The sequence below is a fragment of the Pseudophryne corroboree genome, chromosome 4, assembly GCF_028390025.1.
Source record: "Pseudophryne corroboree isolate aPseCor3 chromosome 4, aPseCor3.hap2, whole genome shotgun sequence".
Lineage (NCBI taxonomy): Eukaryota > Metazoa > Chordata > Amphibia > Anura > Myobatrachidae > Pseudophryne > Pseudophryne corroboree.
This window is the reverse complement of record NC_086447.1, coordinates 260052970-260077795: the sequence shown is the minus strand read 5'-3', so window position 1 is coordinate 260077795 and position 24826 is coordinate 260052970. Positions and strand designations below refer to the sequence as shown.

The 24826-nt window shown below is 40.9% G+C and overlaps 1 protein-coding gene across 19 annotated transcripts in view; it reads right to left on the bottom strand.

The window, feature by feature from the left end:
* The window catches only part of MBNL1 (muscleblind like splicing regulator 1), a 220840-nt gene that overhangs the window by 171371 nt on the left and 24643 nt on the right, over window positions 1-24826 (bottom strand). The window lies entirely within an intron of this gene.

Here is a 24826-nt window from a genome sequence, read left to right as displayed (position 1 = left end):
GCTCCTTTTCTTACAAGACTTCGAGGACTCCTTACAAGCTGTGTTGCAGGTAGTAGTGGATTTTGGAGTTTTTTCTGGTCTGTTAATTAACTGGGATAAGTCGCACACTTTCCCCATTTCTGGTCTTCTTCCAGACGACATGCAGAGGGTGCACCCCTTACGATGGACACTGAGGTTCAAGTACTTAGGTATATGGATCACACCCACGGCACAAGATTATGTGACCCAAAACATAAACCCTATTTTGGCAACCTTTAAAGAAAGGGCTCATAACTGGAAAAAATTACCACTATCTGTTTTAGGTCTGGTTAACTTATTTAAAATGGTGATGCAGCCGAAGTTCCTATATGCCCTACATAATTCTCCAATATATCTCCCAAAAAAGATTTTTACTGTTATTGAGGGCGTTCTGTCTTCATTTATATGGGGTGATAAGCCAGCACGAGTCTCTATTAAGACGCTATGTAGGTCACAACTCTCGGGAGGTGCGGGTCTTCCTAATCTAAGACTGTACTATGTGGCGGCACAATTGTCTCAATTACGCGACTGGATTGGGGAATCTCTGGACCCAACAATGCGGGATTTTCTGTCTGAGCAGATGGAGTGTTCTCCTGCTTTCTCTGTTTCTCCTCTTCAGCTTCTCCTTTCTGGTCACTCGGCTTCTGGTCTACCTCCTCTGCTGCGTCAGGCCTTACTAACTTGGCACTATGCACACACTTTCTATGAGTGGTCAGGGCAGGATGCCTGTACTCCGTTGTGGTTCAATGCTGCATATTCTGAATTGCATAAGATATCATTGGATAATATATGGATTGCTAAGAATGTCATATCACTGCATCAGCTGTACCACGATGGAGTGCTCAAGTCTTTTCAACAACTGAAAATTGAATTTGATGTACCTAACACTGCTCTATTTCGGTATTTTCATCTTAGGCATGCTGTGCAGGCCCAATTTCCTTCTGGCCCGCCAGTGATTTTGGACTCACCGGTTAAAATGTTGCTCGCCTCTCTTACTCAAAGGGGAAAAGTATCCATCCTATACGCTGTTCTAAATAATAGATTTAGTCCTGATCATTTGAATAATCTTCGTATTAAGTGGGAGGCTGATTTGAGACCTTTGTCTCATGAACATTCGCTCCAAAGTATGGGTTCCCTTAAGTATACTACGCCTTGTATTAGATATAAACAAGTTTTTTTTAATATTTTGCATATATCGTACTCCTGTTACTATGCTAAGGGCTGGTCTTAGGGATAATTCTTGCTGCCCCAGATGCCAGGTTGCTGATGCCGGATTCTGGCACTTACTGTGGGACTGTCCTAGGATTTCCCTCTTCTGGAGTGAGGTGTGGCGTGATATAGCTATGACTGCTCTGTCCCTCCCTGCATTAAATCCTGGTGTATGTCTGTTTGGATTAGATCTTGAGGAAACACACTCTGTCATGTTATACAAATATGTTTTATGCCTCTCTACGCTAGCAAAAGTAGTTATTGCGAGGGTTTGGTTCTCAGCTGACCTACCCAAGGTGGAACAGTGGAGGGTACTGGTGAATGATGTGGTCAAGCACGAGAGACACATGTATAAGGTACGAGGTTCCACTTCTCGCTTTACGGAGAAGTGGGATCGATGGTGTGGCTCACGGCTGAGTAGACCTCTATTAAGCACATACATTTTCCCCTTTTTTTTTTCTTTTTTTTTTTCTTCTCTTTTTATATTCCATCATTTACCCTGGAATGGTACGAGTAATGATTCAACACGCACAAGGACCTTATTTGAATTTAATCTGCTTGTTTATTGATGGCATTTGTTACAGTTAGTATTGCTGTTAGCATTTACTTTATGTAATGTTTATTTTATCTGCTGTAAAACTCAATAAAATAATACTTGATTTAAAAAAAAAACATGAAAGTGGCTATCTTAGTAACTTTCTAATAGCACATTACAAAATCTCAATTGCTGGATTATATGTGAACCACAGCCCTACAATACAGTTAATTTAGGATGCAGTTAAAAGGCCGGCTATTGGGATCCCAGCATTTAGGATACTGACGTGAAATCCCAACAGCCGACAATGCCAGCAGCCGGAATCAACAGGGTGATTCCTACTCGTGGGTGTCCACGCAAGGGGACTCTTAGCGCTCGCACGCTGCTGGCATTCTGGCGGGCGGGATGCCACTGTCGGAATATTGGTAGCTGGCAAACCCTCCACCGGGATTACGTATGTAACCCGTTAATTTACCCATTTAGAGGGCACAGTTAATTCAGGGGTAACCTGAATATTTTACAATAACAGACCTATCAATATAGTTACTATTACCAAACAGAAATATGCAGCTGATCATGGTTCTCCATGTGAAATACTGTATGCCTACTGTTTATGTTTCATGGAATATTTACAGAAAATAATGTGACGGGAAGTCCTACTTAGATATACTACTGGGTATAGTTGATCTTTAGAAAATTATAAACAGATGAATAAGAACCAAATTACATATTTTAAATACTAATTTAGATGAAAGTCCGATTTGCATTTATAATATTTACGGCTAAGTACCGTATGCTCAAATCAGATAAGTGGCATATCATTACTACAGAATGTGCTATTATTAAATTCATATATTGGATTTTTCTGGTACAATGTGGTGCCATGCGACAGATTAACTTTGTACTAGAAAATCATTAAAAGTTATATATAGTTGATGCTTTTTTATGTGTAACTAATTCCATTGATACTGCAATTGCGTGCTTTCTCAGACTCCCATATCCGTATCTGCAGGTATGATTTACATAGGTACATTTGTATATGGAAATTGTACTGTTCCCTCTCAAATATTTAATCTGGAATATAATTAACATGTAAGAAATAAATCCATTTTGTATTGTTGTACTGAAAAGTACAGAAGATTCTCACTGCAGCAAACACCTATTAGATGAACCACTTAACTGGCTAATATTTTTCCCAAAAACTGCTCAGAAATTGTAGGGTTTTTATCATTGAACTTGGTTCAAGAACATCTGCTTAACACTTATCAAGCACAACTTTTTTCTAAATTATTAATCTGTAATATACCGAATCCCCCCCCCCCACACCACCCCCAAAAAAAACCATTGGTGGGTCATATAACAGAACTCCAGTACATTGCAACATCTCAACTTTGTTTTTCCCCAGTGGCTACTCCTCCCTGCAGCAGCTAGGTGTACACAGGGGAGGTTGGAGGTGTTTAATTTACATTATCCACGATGGCTGCCAATCTCTGCAGTCATGGGGTGTGGGGTGCCACCGAGCTGCCTGATCAGCAGTGATTGGCAGCGCTCCAGGCACTGGGGGAAGGAACCAGGAGGCAGAGGGTCCGGAGGTCCCTCTGAGAGTAACAGCTGCTGGAAGATTATCAAGTGGGCTTTTCTGACTGGTCGCATCAGATGCGACTATGTCAGGGAAAGCCCAGCCTGGGGTGGTTACATCTGAAATGACCACACCAAGGAAATGGTTAAGCTTTTAAAGCATAACCACTCAAAATGTACAAAAAAAAAACCACTTTTCTGTATTACAGTTGTGTCCAGCCTAATCGTTCCTGGGAGCATATGCACAATGCAGTCCTATAGATTGCGGGTGCGTTCGCAAACACGTTCGTTGCAGCAGACAACTCGCAATTGCAAAAGTGCTGACCACAGGACCCTGCGCTCTGTGCTGCCCTGGCTTCATCAGATCCATTAAGGATCTAATGGTCTCCTGTCAACTTGTTTGAACAGGTGTCGATGCCCCTTACATGTTCTAAATGCCCCCATACATTACAGATAAATTGCGACAATAACCCAATCCCCTGACAGCTGGGTCAGTGCATCGGGAATATTAAACATGTTTAAAAGCCTGATTCGCCAATCCAGACTGAAAACGGTGAAGATCGGCAAATCAGCATTTTTAACATGTTTAATTTCCCCGATTCCCCAACGTATCGACAATCATAGCTGGCTGCCGGATTGGGGAATTGGTGCTTAGATATATAGGGGCCTGCGGACTCTCAGATCACTAAAAACCAAAGACATCACAGGGGTATAGATAAAATTCATGATATTTATTAAACACTAGTTGTAGTGAGTTGATAAAGTGCATTCTCATGCGATTAGTTTTGCCTAAAAAATGGCTGCCTCCACTCATGTGTGTTGATAGTTAAAATTATTTATTGTTTACAAACTACCTAACAGGCACCAAGTAACAAAAAAATAATTTTGACAAGAAAATAACTGTAACATTACATTTCAGATTAACTATACAATTAAAAATGTAACAGTGTTCAGAGCATTTTAGATTATGACATCAGTAGCACTCTAAAGTAGCAGTCGTTTCTGACAGGAAACCACAAGATAATAATCATGAACAGTTGCTACACAAACACTTATAATTGCTAAATGCTATCTCATACTCATATCCATGAAATACATTTCAGACAGGGATTATTTTGCTTCAATTGTTTTAGCTGAGCAGAGTTATTTGTCTGCCCAGGAGACAAATCCTTTCTAGTACTGGGAAGACCTCCAGTCATTCAAATACATACACCCGCGTGTTGTGAGCCTGTCATTTAAGCACAATTATATATATTTTGAACAGTTTAAAACGTATTGAGGTCATAGGTTCTGCTGGAATATGAACCTACAGTACTTAAAAGGGGATTATCAACTTGCAAAGCTACAGCTGTTGGCTGATGGTGATAAGATTTGCATGTTAAGTGTGAGCCTAAGGTCTGCAGGCTTACTAACAATGAACCTGAGCTTGTGTATAACACAGACCTATGTTACTATGAAGTGGACAGTAAGTTCAAACTAATATTAGAGCACAGGTTCTCAAACTCGGTCCTCAGGACCCCACACGGTGCATGTTTTGCAGGTCTCCTCACAGAATCACAAGTGACATAATTAGCTCCACCTGTGGACCTTTTAAAATGTGTCAGTGAGTAATTACTACACCTGTGCTCCTGTTGGGTTACCTGCAAAACATGCACTGTGTGGGGTCCTGATGACCGAGTTTGAGAACCCCTGTATTAGAGGATTGCCTACGTTTCATCATAAACATGTTCATCTGTCATGTTTTCTCAGTAAAGGATTTCATGAAAACAAGATTGTGACTCAGGGATACATGGAAGAGGCAACAGCAAAAACATCAAACAAATGTTAATTTTCTGTAATTTCCAGGGAGAGTGAAACAAATATTATTACTATTAACAAACTACACTATGAAATGCTTTTGTCTGCATGACACTTGGTGTGTTACCTAGGCTAAGTAATATTGTATACAAATCATTTTATCATCAAATCTAGTAAATATGGAATGAAGGAGGTAGTAGTATCAGACGCCTCCTGCTGCATTACTTACAAAGAACTAAGGATCAAATAGGGTTGAGGTTACCAAAAGGTAAAAAAGGAGCAGACTAGATGGGCCAAGTGTTTCTTATCTGTCGTCAAATTCTATATTTCTATGTAGTACTCTGATTACAGGCGTTTTAAGAAATCAGTGAGACTGTGTGAAACATTATTGCACACAGGCCCATGAAACATGGGGAACATCCCAGTCCCGCTCGCCCTGCAGCTAGACTTTTATACTGCTGCTGCTAACGAGGAGCTGTACTCCATTATGCCAGCACTGTACCTGCATGGCTCCTCCCCTCCTGGTTCCTCCACTCACAGCTCAGTGCCGGTAGTTTGATCTACTGGCTTGTGATGTGTCACCCAAGTACCCAGGCCCCATTCAGCTTATGATAGCCCTGTACATAGTCTGTCAAGCTGTGTATTATGTATTGGATTAATTACATTACAGGGGAATTGCACACAAAAAAAAAACAGTTGTTGTTGTTGTTGTTTTCAAGACGCTCCTGATTTTTTTAAATCTACTAATTGTAATTGTAACATGTAAAATCATACCGCATGTCAGCTGTTTTCTCTGCAGTAAAAGACATAGGCTTGTGTTGCCAGAATTCTCTATGCATAAACCTGAAAATAGGTATTTTTCTCATACCAGGTAAAACACAGCAGCTTTCCCAATAGCACAGCAAATCGAGCAGTTACCATTACCAAAGTGAATACTTCGGATAATATCATACTTGCCTACCTGACCCTCTCCATGAGGGAGAAAATGCTCTGTTCCTGGACTTTCCTGGTAATGTATGATTCCCATCACCTGTGTTGAAACACCTTTCTTATCAATTAACTAGCTCACCACAGGTGATGGCAATCATACATTACCAGGAAAGTCCAGGAGCAGAGCATTTTCTCCCTCATGGAGAGGGTCAGGTAGGCAAGTATGGATAATATGTAGTAAGGAATTCGGCACTAGGGTATATGGCTCCAAGGTGGTTGTGTATTGCAGCCTGTAAGAGACTTACAGAAGCAGTGTATATATATATATACTACACACATTTATTATGCCGCAATGATATCATACTCTCTTCTTGTACCGCTGTGTTAGTCTGTACAAGCAGCCTGCATTCCTTGAAATCAGGTTTGCACCAGTCTGTTAGTCCAAGAGTTACATACCCTTATCAAATGCCTCAGATACAGCATATGCGCAAACAAAACCATGGGCTAAAACTGCAAAGTCATTTGAGGCTGTAGGAATATATCTGTGCACCTCATGTGACAGTCATGGGAGTATACATCATCATCTTCAAAAATCAGAGTTGCATGATCGCTCTTTCTTTTAAATGAAGCAAAAATGTCACATGTGTGTTAATTACAAGAGATTAGACTAAGGAGCGTATATTTTTACATTTAGCAGGTCACATGATAAGTCATAGTCACATTAATCACATTTTGGCCATTATATTTACAGAGTAGGTTTGAATATATTTACTTTAGATATTGCAGGAATCCAAGTTATAAATGGTTAAAATAAAAGTTATTGCCAATAGCTGAACAGTCTTTTGTAGCCAATCAGTCAGCTGCAGACCAAGATGTCTGATTAGACTATAACCTTTGTGTCCTGTCACATGATTTCATTTTCTAAAAACTGACAGACCACAAAGGAATGTAATCAAATATTGTACATACAGTAGGGCACTTAGGACCTTGCAACTGAAAGTATAATTCATTTATTCTAATGCTTTGATCCTTGACAGAGGGTTCAAATGGATCCAAACTGTTGGAATAAATAAGTTTTACTTGCTTTATTAAGTCTCAGTGTATACATACATATACATGAATGGCGTTCTGGAGTGAGTGACCATGTACTGGATGCAGTAAACACTTATTAGGCCATTTGAGATTTGCCATCTATCAAACTGACCAACCATAGATAGCTGTAAGGCATTATAAAACATATTACTAAACTCACCTATGATATGCTTCCATCGGTACTAGGAGGGTTTCACCTAGCTGCCACCCCCTGAGGGTCAGCCGTAGCTGACACCCCCGTATCATTAAACCTCCCCCTGCTCCCCAAGGGTTAGGGTAAGGGATGGGGGGGAAGTAGAAATACTTACTCCCTCCGATGTTGGGATCTTCAATGTCAGGATGCTGTTGGCCGACTGCCGGCATATAGTATGTATTCCCCTGGGAAGTATTGGTTATGTTGACCTGGGACAGCAATTCTGAGCACAATAATTGTGAGTACAAGATGCAATTGTTTGCAAATACTGTCTATTTGTTTATAGAAAGTGGAACAGAAGGCCTACTCACTACCGGAGAATTGTTCATAATGAGCTCAATGGACAAGGGTTTTGTATCAAGTATTGTTTTGCTTCTTCAGTATTAGAGAATATGCTCTTATTTCCTAACATTCTCTACTAATAAAACAAATTGTATGCTGGTTACATTCAACTTGTGGACACTAGGTGCCCTGGCCACCATGCAGCACTACCCTTATCCTCTTGTTCTTTTCTATAATATATCTAAGCAGAAAAAAACTTTCAGAAGGCTTTGTGGCCAAGTGACATGATGACTGGATATAAATCGAAGGAAACTGGAAAAGGGAAACACATGGCAGTGTGACTCATCCACAAAGCTGCTGATAATGACCGTGGTTTTTAATTATAGAATATGGTTAACAAAGAAATTTTAATTTATATATACAAATATGTCACATTAAGCTAACTTTTAAAACCAACAGGAAACCAATAAGTGCCATGCACAAACAAGGGAGCAATTCAATTGTTTTCCCCTGCAACTACCACTGGGGGGGAGGGGGACTAAGCAATTCAATTGTTGCTCTGTTTCCAACACCCAGTAGCCACGGGAGAGACATTTCTTATCGCTGCCTCCTGAGAAATGTGAGAAAAGTACATGGTTTAAGCACCTAAACGGGAGTTTGGGCACACTAACCAGGATTTTAGACGTGATTAGCCACTATTCACAGCTAAATCCAGTCTATTAGGGCACTTTAAAAGTAAAGGGCGCCCAGAGCAAAGAATGAGTTGCTTTGATGGACGCCCCCAAAAATATTTGAATGGCCCCTTAAGGGGGGGTGTGGGGGGGGGGGACGGAGTTGTTTGTCACACCCATAGCTCCCATCTAGAGGGACAGAGAGATATTCAATTGCTGGTTTCAAGTGCCACATACTTACATCCAAATGCACTGGGATTAACCACATAAAGCGCCTTTTCCTATGCAAACTACTGGGTGCACTGCAGTTAAGGCGCCCAAACGGGACAGGCACCCAGTACTTTAGATGGATTTCTTTTCGCACCTCAGGAAGGTGTGAGCAGAAATCCGCAATAAGTGATAGGTGTCCAAACACGATTTAATATCTCCCGGGTGACTTTAGAAATGTAATTGAAACACCCCCACCCACCCCCCTCCTATGTCTAGAAATAACTGATCTACTATAATGTGTATGAAACTGATATAAAAAAAAAAATCTTGGTCAGCGCTGAATGTCAGCCCATCCAGACAACTTTTTACCATTTGTTGTGAACAATGCAGGTTGTCTTGTGCGTTGCTTTGTTACAATGATTTCTCTATGGACTGAATAACTTGTTCTCCTATTTTACTGCATCATCGAGTACACATTTTATTCCATAGTGAAATAGACAATTCCAATGAAGTCGCTTAGCAATAAATCATTTTTAGATTATAGTGTGTGTGTCAAATACGGTGATAAGAGATAAGCTAAATATAGTTAAATGCATTGATTTATTTATGACCTCATTTTTGTGCCCTCTATTTAGTCAGCAAAGAGCAGACATACTAGTACCTCCAGTATCAGCCAACGGAAATGTGAGCTCTAAAAGGAGATTCATGACTACTGCAAAATCTACAATGTCACCATTAAAGATGAAGCTCTAACTACTGTGTCTGCATTTAGTTACAATTTGCAGCAGTGAAAGACAGAACTGAGCGATGATGCTTAAATACTGTAGGCAGAAGCCTCTCCCTACTGATAACTCACATGAATTCATTATCCTGGTGTCATGCAGACACTGTAATACATGCCTTTCAATGTGACCCATATCATCTGGAAAATGGTGCTCTTCTCCAATTTTTTAATAGTAATTTCCCAAAAGGTTTAAATAATTGAAATTAAAAGAACAACTTTTACCTATGTGACCAGGTTTATTCAGTGAGGAAATTAGTGTGAGCACTGGAAAGTGAGCAGTGTATTCTGGCTGAAATAATGATAGGAGCTGTGCAATGGCCGGCTTATCAGCTGATGTAAAGTACAACTCCCAATTGTAAAGCGCAGCAGAATATTTGCTGCACTATATAAGAAACTGTTAATAAATAATAAATAAATAAATAAATAACTCCCTCAATACTATACTGCCTAGTGGTAAGTGGAGACAGTTATTGTAAGTTTCAACAATAGCTGAGAACAAGGGCAGCCACGGGAATGTCACTGGTGAGTGTGACACTCTGCTACAGTGCGGTGACAGAGAGCACTCTGGGCTTATTTAGCAAGTAAAAGCCCACGACTCATGTCATGGATATTATTCCTCTCAGAAATACACAGCATTTGATATAGCTTAAAGAAATCTAATGGTTTTTATGTCTCTTTAAAAATATTTTATTTTATACATTTGGTCCAAGATGAAAGGCATCTGACTACATACAGGCAACTGACTACATACAGGCAACTGTATATATATTTATCTGTGCAGGTAATCATTTAAAGTGACAAAAGCAGCCATATGTTCCGGTATTTAACAATAAATATTTGGGAAACAGATATGACATGTATTGCAATTAACCACGGACTGGTAGAACTGCTCTCTTATGGTTTATGAAAACTATAGTAAACAAAAACAAAGCTATATTTGTTGATTTACAAGAAAAAAAACAACAACAACAACACTTTAATAGTGATATCTATAGCAGGAAATGTTTACTAGACAAATATATGGCTAACATTTGATTAGGTAGTGGAATACTACTGGCATACTAAATTAGAAAGTGAAATAGTTTGAAGGTTGTCCCAAATATATACATTTCTTACCAACAGCATATAGGTAGACGCATGGTGAGATTTTTATGCATATACTGGGCCATTAGAACGCATTTAGGGCCTAATTCAGACCTGATCACAAAAGCACAATCTTTCTCTAATGGGTAAAAGATTTTGGTTGGTCATTTTGTTTCTGTGCAGGGTAAATACTGGCTGCTTTACTTTTACACTGCAAATCTAACTCACTCTGCACGGGTGGTCTTCAGGTTGCCGACTGTCGGGATCCCGGCGCACAGTATACTGGCGCCGGAATCCCGACAGCCGGCATACTGACAGATATTCTCCCTCATGGGGGTCCATGACCCCCCTGGAGGGAGAATAAATAGCGTGCCACCGTGCCCGCAACATGGCAAACGCAGCGAGCCCGCAAGGGGCTCATTTGCGCTCGCCACGCTGTCGGTATGCCGGCGGTCGGGCTCCCGGCGCCGGTATGCTGGTCGCCAGGAGCCCGGCCGCCGGCATACCATACTACACCCCTCTGCACATGTTATATCTGCCCCACCTGCACTGCACACAGGGGGTCATTCCGACCCATGAGCACGCAGCGGTTCTTCGCTGCGGTGTGAACGGGTCGAAACTGCGGCTCCTCAGTGTCCGCATTGCGCACGCGCGTCGTTGCCCAGGGACGACCGTCGCCAGGCAACGACGCCAGGACCGATGAAAGCGATCACAGGCGCGATCGCAGGAAGATTGACAGTGGGAAGGAGGATCGGGGCGTCTACTCACCGTTTCCCGGGCGTGGTAAGGCAAACGCAGGCGTGTCCAGGCGTTGCTACGTGCGATCAACTTGAAATGACCCCCATGGTTTTGGCCATTAGAGAAAAAGTTTGCTGTTTCGATCAGGTCTGAAATAGGGCCTTAGATGGCCGAGGAAAATAAAATATGTACAGTGTAAAGCAGGGGTGGCTGGACTTTTGGGACGTGGTATCTACTTTTTGTTCACTTACTTACCAGTGATCTACCGGCGTCAAATAACACCAATAATAATGCGCACATTTAAAAATAGCATTAATGACAACATCAAATAACCCCACTCTGTGCAAATGCCCCCCTTTGCAGATCCCCCCTTCCACACCCCTGCATAATAGCCCTTGTACAATAATCCCCTCTGTGCAGATCCTCCACCTTTTGCAGATCCCCCCTTGTGTAAAAAAAAAAAAACCTTTGTGAAGATTCCATGCTCTGTGCAGATCCCCCCCCCCCCCCCCTTTGCAGATCGTCCCTCCCCTTGTGAAGAAACAGCCCTTTGCATAACTTACCTGACAAGTTGTCACACTGCCGAGCTTCACTCCTCAATCTGCCTGCAATCACAGCTCCCACTTTCACGCTGCATGGCCTCCCGCCGGCTGCTTCTACTGTTGTCGCCACTACCGGCTGGATTAAACTGGATCCAACTAGCGCCCAGGCCCCTCACATCATGGGTGACGTCATTACGTCACCCGCGCACTCCATCCCTAGGAACTATGAAGAGAAACAGCGGCGGCAGGCTCCTTACAGTTATTTTCTGTTAAGTCTGTCACGATCTACCGGCGGATGCTCTGCGAGCTACCGGTAGATCGCGATCTACCTTTTGGCCACCTCTGGTGTAAAACAACATCTATTTCCTATAGCAATGTAAAATTAAGGGCTCTATTTCTTAAGCATCGAAAGCAACGGAAAAGGCTCCTTCATTTCTTCAAAGGGTTGACACATTTATCTGCCTTTAACCTATTTACCTTTATTAGTGGAATTAGGTAATTACGGGTGTAATTAGGCAATTTATCAAAAGGTAAAAAGTTTTTCTAAGTTACGCCACATTGCTGGATCCACCCCACCCCACCAGTATAAACATTTTTGCATATGAGCATTTCACCATCAGCTAAAGCGGAGCACAGGCCAGGAGAGTAACACGCACATCATCAGACAAGTAATTATTGATGAATACCGGCAGTATCTCAATATGTATCGCAGTGAGAACTAATGATGCAACATTTAATATACCACTGGTTGCAGGTTTTATTGATAAATAGAGCTCCAACTGTACTGTACAATATATGCTGGGGGGGTGTGGTTTTGTCTACATTTATGTATTTATGTGTTAAAAACTTTTAGCTTGGGCAAGTGAGCTACCACCTTTACCTACCTATAATGTGCACTGTTGTGGGTCTGCTGAGAAAGCTGAACCCCACCATAAATCTGAAAATCACATGTGTATAAAGACTTTATTCTGCCTAGGTTTCTGCTGTTACTTCATTTTTTTTCCATCATGCATTTATAGGGTATGGTTTGCAACCTGACTCCAGCATCACAGTCCAAAGCCATGAATCGACCCTCAGTACACTGAAAAAGCCTTAAAGGGAGAAACAAGTGTCTGTTGATGATTCTCAAGCATTTCATTCCTAATCCAAGATAGAGCAGTTTAAAAACACCATTAAGGCATGTTGAATACAAATAAATAATCTTGACAAGTAAAGCCACGTCAAGAACCAGAGGTGAGGTCAATATTAAGAAATACAGTGATTTGGTCACCCATTGGTTAATTACCTAAGTGACTGCTAGAGCTGTAGCCAATAGCATTATAACCACAATCTAGAGGAAATACGAAATATACATAAAATGTATGCTTCCAGAACCACAGTAAATACTTTTTGGATAGACATATAAAATACAATTTAGTGTATGAAGTGCAATGATAACGAATATAGTCAACCATTTTACAAAAGCTCCTCATACTCTTGTGGTGCATAAATTGTGAATGCCCTAAAAAACTGGCTGAGCTTTGTTACTAAGGTCTAGTTCTACTGCATGTTTGCGGGGCGGGGAGGATTGGGAGAGGGGGGGGGGGGGGGCCTAACCGGAATTTAGAGTGGATGCACATTACCAGAGCTACTGTGGTCCGGACACTGCAGACACAATTTAGGGACATCCCTGCCACCTGTCTGCACCAGCAACATTGTCCATACACCCTTACCTCATGGTGACCTGTTGGACTGTCTCCAAGCTTGGACTGCTCATCCTCTGATCCATAGTCTAGGTTCCGGCGTAGAACCGTGGCCTAAATTTTGAACCCACTCCCAATGGTGCTGCAGCTCCTGTTGCCTCCTAGCAGCCCTTCTGCACGTTATTCACTGTGTCCTGCCACATAAGCTAGCCGCCATTTTGGATTTCAGTTCCCTCACTCCACAGAGGTTCCTGGAAGCATTTTTGCCTGTCTGGCAGTAAGCAGGGGTGTACTGTACAGTCCCTACCTCACCTCTAAAGCACTTGGAGGAGGTTCTCAGCTGCCTGCACTATAAGGAGACCCTGTTTGCTGGCCTCCCTGCCTGTCAATACATTGCTGGCATACATTACATGGCAGTAATGGTTTGACTCCTGGCCTAACCATTGGACAGTTCTAGTGCATACTGTTAATATACACTGAGGATGAATCAAGTAATAAAACAACCACAATAAGCAAAAGCAAATATTTAAGCAATGATTTGCATATACAGTAATGCAAATGCTCACTCATAGGGCGGTATACAACATTTTGTTGCACTTTTTTCTGCTGTTTCACTGATATTTTTTTACAAGCTATCCAAATTTGTTGCCTGCAAAATTATCTCCCCAAAAAATCTCAGTGAAACGTGTGTGTTTTCGGTAGAAGCAGGCCTGTTTTCACATGAAAACACGGCTGTTTTCAGGTGTTTGGTTTTGCCTGGGGCAGGTAAAACAAAATCCCTGATAAGGTGCGACTTGTGCCGGCTTATCGGGGCTAATTAGATAGCACCCGGCGGGACAATTTGTGGCCCCCTAACAATTAAAATCCCAGGACGATGTACTTAAATTTTGCTATAACATAAAAACCATGCTAGGCTTCCTTTTACATAATAAAGTTAAACAGCTATAGGGGCCTCTATAGAGCAAACAAGCACTATACTGTAAGTTCAGATGATGATGGAAGATTTACTGTACTGTAACCTCAACAATGTGCGCAATAGAGTGAAAATAGCTTAATCTCTTGGCAATGTTGTAAATATTTCACAATGAGTTAATATGTATGGTGTATGTAAAGACACCAACACAGTTCAGCTCAATGACATTACTCTGACGTAATGTTATTCCAGGATACTACTGACCTTAATATAACATGACATTACAGAATGTTTCTAACTGCAGACTACAGAGCTAAAAACAGACATGGGATTTGTACAGTATCTAATTTTTATTAACATCTGTGTGTGAAACCCTATGCATGGCATGTAACATACACTTTTCATGGAATCAGAATATATTACATTAAGCTTAATGAACAACGCCAAAAGAAAGATGTGGCACTGCGCTAGAGGAGAAGTTAAACAATCACTGTACCCAAAATGCTGCTATAGGGAATGTGGAATCACTACCTAATTCCACTCTATAGACAAGAATATATAAATGGATATCCCCAGCACAAGCTAGGTCGAATAAATGATTGATAACACTATGTATATGGTGAATAAATTGTTTATTAAAAAATGAGTATAATGCAAAATTGATATTCTAAAAAACTATATATCTCTAAAATGGTACCTAGATATATTACAAATGTATTCTCAATAAGAGATATATAAAAATAATGTCTGGCCTATTACCGGTAAACAAAGAAGACAAACTACATAAAACATACAAACATAAAAACGCAGTGTCCCAAACCAGTGTTAGAACTCAAAAAACGTTCCTGGTACTTTATAAATAGAATGAAAAAATATTGCACAAATAGTAAGGTGCATATATAAGCTGGGGATGCGCGGATTTGCGACTTACTCCCTCTGTTTAAAAAAGTGGCTGTTTGATAAATATAGGCAGATGGCTGCAGTACTTGATTCAGTTCACATAGAAAAGGGGAAAGTCAGATGGTGTGTTAATCTAAATCCGTCTGTACGTCAGGTCATTCCCCAAACCAATGATATCTCATGCAGACGAAAACACTGTATCAAAGTAGGCAATTACCTCAAAGTAATTCATGCACAAAGTCCATATGCAAGGTCCAGTGGTGTCCTGTGTTCCCACAACGGGTGAGTCCGGAGTTCGCCGGCGGATAACCTGTCCACGCCGTCCTCAGCGCTGATCGGCAGTGTGCAGGATCGATTCGATCTGTGATCTACGCGTTTCACCTTAAACAAGGCTTCCTCAGGATTGCAGATGAATCCATCCGTTGTTCACCCGTCTATTTATGGAAACTGTTTGTATAGTTATCTCATGGAACTTCCGGTGTGGTATGCGTTCCACCGCCATAGTTTACTTCCTGGTTTTTGCGTTCCAGTGCTCATTTCCTTATATTACGCAATAATAAATGCTTGTTCCGTTATTAGATACACAGTGGCAACTCCTTTATTGTACTGGCCATGGGACAAACATAAAACAAGACAAAAAACCCAAACAAACAAACAAAACAAAGAAAAACATCTAACATTTTGACAACATTTGCGAGATATATAAATCTTTTCTATATTTTGAAACCTGTGCTCCATACTAAATAGTATATATGTGGGTGCATTGTGGGTTTATCCCAATTGTTTTTTGGGGGTTATATATGGATAAATATGTCTTCGTATATATAATGTATGTACACGGTCCATATAGACTATCATCAAATTTATATGTGCATATTCAAAACACGTTCTAGTCTAATTGATAATCTTTATAAATTCGCAAAAGTGATATTAATTTCATTATTTTAAAAAAACATTATTTTAAAAAAGGATTAAGGTCGAAATCAATATTAAGACCTTTAGGTGCTAGGGTACCCATATGGTAAATTAATTTAGTTTCTTCTTTTATAAGATATTCCTCTATTTTGCCCCCTCTCCATGGTGTAACAATTTTCGGAACCATTCGAAAAGGAAAGGACTGATTCAACCGCTTTTGTGGAATTTATTTCCAAATTTTCATCCCAAAACCATATGCTCGAACAGAGTATACGGAAACACTGGCATATTTTGCTATCAGATGAAGTCCTTAAAGAGATCTTACCAGTTTCCATAAATAGACGGGTGAACAACGGATGGATTCATCTGCAATCCTGAGGAAGCCTTGTTTAAGGTGAAACGCGTAGATCACAGATCGAATCGATCCTGCACACTGCCGATCAGCGCTGAGGACGGCGTGGACAGGTTATCTGCCGGCGGACTCCGGACTCACCCGTTGTGGGAACACAGGACACCACTGGACCTTGCATATGGACTTTGTGCATGAATTACTTTGAGGTAATTGCCTACTTTGATACAGTGTTTTCGTCTGCATGAGATATCATTGGTTTGGGGAATGACCTGACGTACAGACGGATTTAGATTAACACACCATCTGACTTTCCCCTTTTCTATGTGAACTGAATCAAGTACTGCAGCCATCTGCCTATATTTATCAAACAGCCACTTTTTTAAACAGAGGGAGTAAGTCGCAAATCCGCGCATCCCCAGGTTATATAAGCACCTTACTATTTGTGCAATATTTTTTCATTCTATTTATAAAGGAGCAGCCTATTTGGACCTTTGTGCACCAAAGCACCAGCTATATTGCACTTTTACAGCATATCTTTTCCAGTGACATTATCTGGAGAATTGATGGTGAACGTGTGAGTAACACTAAAACGCAGGTGTCTGCATACGGCACCCGGAGACTCACAGAGCCTGGAAGCCGGGCTCCAGAGGCATTATCAGGAGAATCAACGGTGAAGGTGTGCCTATTAACGGGACGCAGGTGTCTGCATACGGCACCCGAAGACGCGGACTCACAGAGCCTGGAAGTCGGGGTAATTAACAATAACATACCAGGCGCCAGCGAAGCGCCTTCCCGCAGCCCGAGACCGTCTCACATTATTTTCCTGTTCCGCATGTCAGCTTCAGGTGCGAACCATATGTAAAGTTCCGTTGTGGAGCGTTTGTCACACTTACCTGTTGCACTTTTTGGCTGAGTGGCAATTTGATGAAGAGTGTCTAACACTACAAAACATAACGAGACACTGTTGCAATTTATAGCTGGTCAAACTATTTGCACGATCCTATACAAAGGACTTATTTTTAGTATTTTTATTGATTTTTCTGTGCACAGGAGTTTACTTATGTTCCACCTCCTTTAGCTTATTATTAGCTTATTACTATGTTCTGATTTTTGCTTTTTTGATTTATGTTTTATTTAGACCGGTCTAATCAATTTATTCTTAAATTAATTTTTAAACATACATGTATGTATGTGTGATAAAAATAAAAAAGAATCATATAAAGTATATTTAATTATCCTTTTTGTTTTGTTTTTATTGAGTCAAGCAAACTCTGAGCCATATCATTTTGTAGAGTTAATTAGCGCAGGAATCTATGTGTTTGCTATTTATAAAGTACCAGGAACGTTTTTTGAGTTCTAACACTGGTTTGGGACACTGCGTTTTTATGTTTGTATGTTTTATGTAGTTTGTCTCCTTTGTTTACCGGTAATAGGCCAGACATTATTTTTATATATCTCTTATTGAGAATACATTTGTAATATATCTAGGTACCATTTTAGAGATATATAGTTTTTAGAATATCAATTTTGCATTATACTCATTTTTTAATAAACAATTTATTCACCATATACATAGTGTTAGCAATCATTTATTCGACCTAGCTTGCGCTGGGGATATCCATTTATATATTATGAACAACGCGTTATTAACAAAGGGAAATTTAAAACCAATGTAATTTCATTTAAAAACAACAATTATAAGTGGAATATAATTATCAGTTGTGGGCAACATGTCGCTCTCTAGCTGTAGGTTATGACTAACAAAGGATTATAGTCCATCACCTTCTGGAGCGTAAAGAGATGTCCAATATAGCAATTCACCCTTTACAGACTCTCATATGAAATTCAAAATAAATGCATATTTGAATCAGAAATAACTATCTTTAAATTGCCGGCAAATGCATTATGGATCACAGGGCTTGATTCACAGATGTACACAAATGCTGTTGCAGTTACGGATTTGTAAATGTCGCAGCCACCGGGATTTGTAATGAGATACCCAATGGAGGCGTCTCTGAACCACCACTTGCAAAGTCACAACTAATGGATGAAAAATCTGTGTACCCCTATGGTTGCGCAGTAGGGTCGCTGGAAGTCAAACACCAGAGCCACTGTAGTTGTGTACGGGATCGCCGTCACAAGCTATGACATGCACCTGAGACGGTTGCGACATGCCTGCGTTTGGACCGCAACTCCCCAATTACCTCTCACAAATGATCCTTTACTCTCAATAACTTTTGCAAATAAATCCTCTCTGCGACCGCCGTTGCAAGACCATTGCAGCACATGTGCAGTGCTCCACTGCAACATCAACATTGTGTCCGTCTCTGATTCAGGCCCACTGTGCACAGCAAGGCTCAAGGCTGAGCTGGTTTTAACTCTAGAAAGTTGTGGGAAGCTAAAAAAAAATGGCACAATTACATTTTATGTCACTATTTGTAAACTATTTTTACAAAGTAAAAAAGAAACCAAATTACATATATTTTGATCAAGTTTAATTTACAGAGGCATTTACAGTAAGTACATGATTCATCTTCCACGGTGGTATCTACTGGTTCTGTAAAGCTCTGTGATATGATAGATGTACATAGTCTGTACTCATAAATACTGTACTGACTATTTTAAATGGTTGCCCTTTACTGTCATCCAGCAGTAGAAACCCTGCACTACTTAGTATAAGGCTCCCGGGACACTAGCCAAAGTGTGAACAGCACAGCTGAAGGTAGTGCCATTTCATGGGGTCTCCGGAAAATACTGCAGTCGCCTTTCTCCCGTTCTAAATATAGTACAGAATGGGACTAACTTTATCCCCCTCAAAACAGACATGACAACCAATACTCTATGCTTTCCTGAATGTGTATATTAGTTATATATAGAATATATACATCTGGTCAGTGTGTATTGGTATTTCAAATGTTTACAATGTCTATAATGCATGAAGGAACATTGAGTGCCTATGAATAATAAGTTACAGCTACTCCTACCCTAATGGAAAAGACATAATATAAAATAAAATAAAAATCATAATGAAGCAATATGTCAATGGGTTAGACATCTGCTCTCACTATTAAAGGGAATGTCCACCCTGCTGTATGACTTTTATCTATGCCATCCCTTGACAAATGTGTATATGATGAAGCTGTTTGTACCCCTGACTTTTGAGGGTACCCAGGTCCTTTTCGGGAGGATTCTGTTCTATGCCACTTATGGGGAGGTGGAATTCTGAAATTCAAGCTGCACCAGTGGATTTGTGTATAAGCGCAATCATTTTGGCATTTGGTATTTGTCTGGGGCCGATGGCAATGATTTCCTGGTCACGCCAATTATTACCTTAAATCATGACAGAAGTTACTTGACATTTCTTTTGCCCATGTGTTTATTCATTAAGTGTGTAGTCTATAAATGTTTAAGGTTGTTTGTTCAGGTATACAGTTGATCTATGAAAACATGTAGCGATAGGTGCCTTAGCGTTATGCAATAAGAAGTTTACTCAGACCATGAAGCCATATCATACTATGGGGGATATTCAATTGTTTGAAAAGTCAGTTGGGCGTCTGTTTTTTCCTTTCTAATAGACAGGAACAAACAGACACCTAACTGACTTTTCAAACATTTTAATTCCCCCCAGTGTATTTCTATATACAGTATGTATATATATATATATATATATATATGTAGAGAGAGAGAGAGAGAGAGAAAGAAAGAGAGAGAGAGAGAGAAAGAGACACACATCTAAACATGGGCCCCTACCAATACCCACTGCATTCTCCCAGAGGGCCCTTCATGCCCCAGCCTGGCACATTCTGCAGTTTCTGCAGTGCACAATTACTGCCTCAATGGGCCCTGTTTTGTATACTATTCACCATAATGGTTTGCATTACTATGTACTTGCTAAGAAAAGTAAACCACCAAGTACCAAAAAGAGAGTAAGCAACAGTAGGATCACTGTAATTGTATAGTCTCTGATAATATACTATTTAGTAAGGGGCAGCTGTACTACGCCTTGGTGAGTGATAAAGTGAAGAAAGATAAAGTACCAGCCAATCAGCTTCTAGCTGCCATGTTACAGACTGTGTTTGAAAAATGACAGTTAGGAGCTGGTTGGTTGGTACTTTATCTCGCTCCACTTTATCACTCTCCAAGGCTTAGTACATAGGCCCCATAAGAATAATCTGCATCCACATTGTGATATTCTAACTCACACCACTTGGCTTAATAGTAGAGGTGCAGATGTAAAGTAACCAATGCCTCTAATTCACTGGCCATAAGGATGCCTGATACTATAAGTAAACAAGTAGTCTGCTAACTATGTAAACACAATAAGGGCTCAGTGATCCCTCGGGGCTATTCAATTAATCCTGAAGTCAGTAATCATCTGGGATTTTTTTTTCACCTGCCTCAGAGGGTCGAACCCCCCCCCCCCCCCCCCCACCCCCCACCCATATCCAGCGGGTTAATGAGTGTGGCAACCCTACTAACCTGTGTTAACAAACACCCGTCAACACACCACTTTAATGGGTGACAACAAGGCTATCGGGAGAAGTCTGGAGTCCAATTAAATAGTCATGGGCGTTAAAGCCCGAGGCTACCTCCATTTTTCACCCCGTGGATAAAAAATGGGAATTGGCCCTTATTCATCAACACATTTTATATCATTTCTAATATAAAATCATTTGCTCTAAGTCTGTATTATTATGGTCCACATAGGTATATACGGTAGCTAGTGCTATCTTATGAGTTTCTTTACTTTTGAGAATGGTGTAAAGTATATCAGACACATCTGGGCATATGGGGGGGAATTAAATTGTTTCCATAGAAGTAATATATTCTAGATACAGAGAGAGATTTAAGAACATAGGAAATACTGTATACTGTACCTTTCTGAACCTTAGTTAGCCAGGTAAATTCAACTGTATTTTGGATGTAATCACTAGGGAAGGTATGCACTGGCTGTCATGTCAGCTGGTGTTTAACTAAGATCCCCATGATGCTCTGCTCTCCATTGGTTAGGGATATGATTGTGAGTTTCGGCAAGCTCAGGAATTTCAATTTGCAGATTCGCCCACTGCCTCTCCCCAAACTAGAGTTTTTCCTCATAAATACATTTTATCACATAATAAACACAACTCAGTCTACTTATCTCACTGTCCTGGGAAATTTGTAGACTGTGCATGTACAGTGCTAGACATGACTGTATCTTTCTTTACAATGAAATTGATGTATGGACAGAGTGTATAACGTACACCAGCAATCCCCTAACTTCCGGTATTTACGTAAAGAAGAAGGTGCACTGAGAGAAAGTCTGATATATATATATATATATACATACACTGTACATAACTTATATTGCCTGCAAATGCATTTGTAAATGCAAGGAAGTGCTGCAAGTACTCACACATGCAATATGTTCATGCATTTAAGGAAAAATTATGTTGTATACAAACACAAGCAGCATACTGTACATGTGAAAAGTGCGTGTTGGTTCAGGCTTATGCTCTGAATGTCCAGGCTTGTGATTCGCTGGTATAATTATTATGTCTTTTATAGCAGTTTAAAAAAAATAAAGTTAATTACGCACTGCACTACCTACAAAATGAAGTATAAAACAATATGGAATTTAAACATACCTGTAATGCTTACCTAATATAAATGACTGACGTGAACTGCCTTGTAGTGGACCACAATGAGGATACACATTTACAAAGTTAGACAGCTGACTTGTGAATTGAGGCAGCCATTTTGTGGGATGGACCACTATTTAGCCTAACTAGTTACATCAATGCATTAGATGGGCACATGACATAAAACAGAGCCACTTAGGTCAAACAACACAACGATTACATTATTTGTCTCTTAAAGTGGAGAAAACCCATGTACCAATGTTTGTAGTATTTTGTATAACGGATGAAGAGTCGCCATTTCAGGTACAGCCTCAGGCAGTAGGCTGGATAAGCACACCCCTAGTGGCATGACTACCAGAATTACTACAGTAGATATATACGAGCAATGCACACAGTGCACCTTGGTTATTGCTAAGTGGAGAGAATCTAATCAAAGGCTGCATCTAAAATTAAGCCCTTTCAAAAAAGTGTTATTTACACACTAAGACTGGCACTGAGTTATTATTCTACCTGGCAAGAATATATGTAAATATATCTTCTACACTTTTTTGCCTGCCATATGTAGTTACCTTATACAGCTGCCTCATTATATGACCACTTCTCCTTCCTCAGATATAACACCGCAGTGTTCTGTTCTGAATATCTTTCTATCATGGTGCACATGAAAAACTTGGCTTTACAAAATAAAGCCATAAAGCTTCCCAGGATGTGAGTGAACCTCATTTTAATAAGTAGATGATTTGGCCGATCTCCATACATTTACATTTAAAAAAAAAATCTGAAAAAAAATCATACAAGGCCTCAATTTCCATATGCACACGCCATAGATTTTTATGTAATTTTGTTTTGTACATACACCCAGGGTCGGATTAAGGGTGGTGAGGGTCCAGGGGCAACGATGCTGTGGGGGCCCCCACTAGTTTAAGTTGTTGTAAACCCTGAGCGCCCACCCTCATCCCGATAACTAACACAGCTCACACATACAGACTACCTTACACAGCGCACCGCAGCAGCGGCTCAGCCAGCCGGCTCACTCACACACACTACCTTACATACACACGCAATGGCAAACGCAGGATTTTCACGGGGGTTTCCATACTTGTATGAGATAGATAGATAGATAGATAGATAGATAGATAGATAGATAGATAGATAGATAGATAGATAGATACGGCAATACAAGGTGGCACTCCAAGGCTGTCACTCCATGAATTAAAGGTGCTTTAATGTAATCAATGTTTCAGGGTACGTAACCCCATCATCAGGACACACCTATGTATATGATTTGGGGATGTGCTCCCCTTCTTCACGATACATGAAAGTGTACAGTGCAGAAAACAAATCTTAATTACCTTCTAGAACCTCCGCAGCTGTCTCGGTTCCAGTCTGACCACTTCCGCTTGTGGCACAGGTCTGATCGATCAGAAATTGTTGGACAGCGTACACATGGAGACAGCTGCGGCAGGTCTGGAAGGTAAGATATTTAAGGTTTGTTTTTTTGGGCTGTACACTTTGCTGTATCCTGAAAAAAAGGGAAGCACATCCCCACCATCAAATAAGTCAGCAAGTGCTGTCCCCCTTGCTGTCTATTGGGGGTGGTGTCCTCCTAGGGAAGGCACTTAAGCAGGATTGTAGGATTTGTGCCCTTGGGGACTGCTCGAGTGCCAACACTGTTGTATGGTTTTATATATATATATATATATATATATATATGTATAGATATTTATATATATATAGTGTTCGTATGAAGAGACATACACGCATCTTACTTACAAATACAAACACACAGCATACATTCACATAACATATATATACAGAGTACAAATCTACACACACCTCAATAACATAAAGCAAAGCTCCCCCACCCCTGCACCCATCCACATGCTGGTTAAGGGCCCCATACACTAGAACGATATGTCTGAAGGCTGAAGTCAGGGCGATTTCCCTTGAGCTCTCCCGGGAGCTTCCCGAGAGTGGTTCCATATGATTTGGTATATTTTGCATGCGATATATCGTATGCGATCCCAGCCATTCCTGCGGGAACTGACATATCACGAATGCAGCACTAGCGACCTAGGTGATCCGATCCGACGCTCACGGGGACGCGCATTGGATCGGATACACAGCCAAAATGCCCGATTTCACCCAATATATCGGACCGAAAGCCCAAATTGGGCTGAAATCGGGCATTATCGTTCTACTGTATGGGGCCCTTTACACTGCTGCGGTAATTAGGACAGTGTGCCTCACCAAGCCAACATAATTTTTTATAGAATGTCAGACACCCCCATCACCCCCTCCCTGACATAGGACACATAGCTGGCTGCCTCACAGTACTTGGGATAGCCGGACACTGCCTCACCGGTTCAGCGGCAGCCTATTTTCCCTTTCACCGATACCCTGCTCCTCACCCAGGTGTGCCTCAAAGCACCACTCAAAAGAACAGCTTGGGACGAGAGGAGCTGGGCGCTTCCGCTACAGCTTCCCCTATATGGAGCCAGCGGACAGCCACTCAGTGTCAACGTGAGGAGGTAATGCTGCTGCTGCTGCATTAGATACGCCTGCCTTGGTGCCACCGTTAAAAAAAAAAATTAGAAAAATCGGACAGCTGCACCGATGGATCGCCGGCCGTGGGGGTTTCTAGGTACTCAGAAACCCCCCCTGCGTGCGCGTATGACACATGACATACCTTACATGATAGCGCACCACAGGAGCAGCAAACCCGGCCAGCTCAGCGTCAGTGTCATGCGGGACTTCACTGAACGATCCCGCGAGAATGAC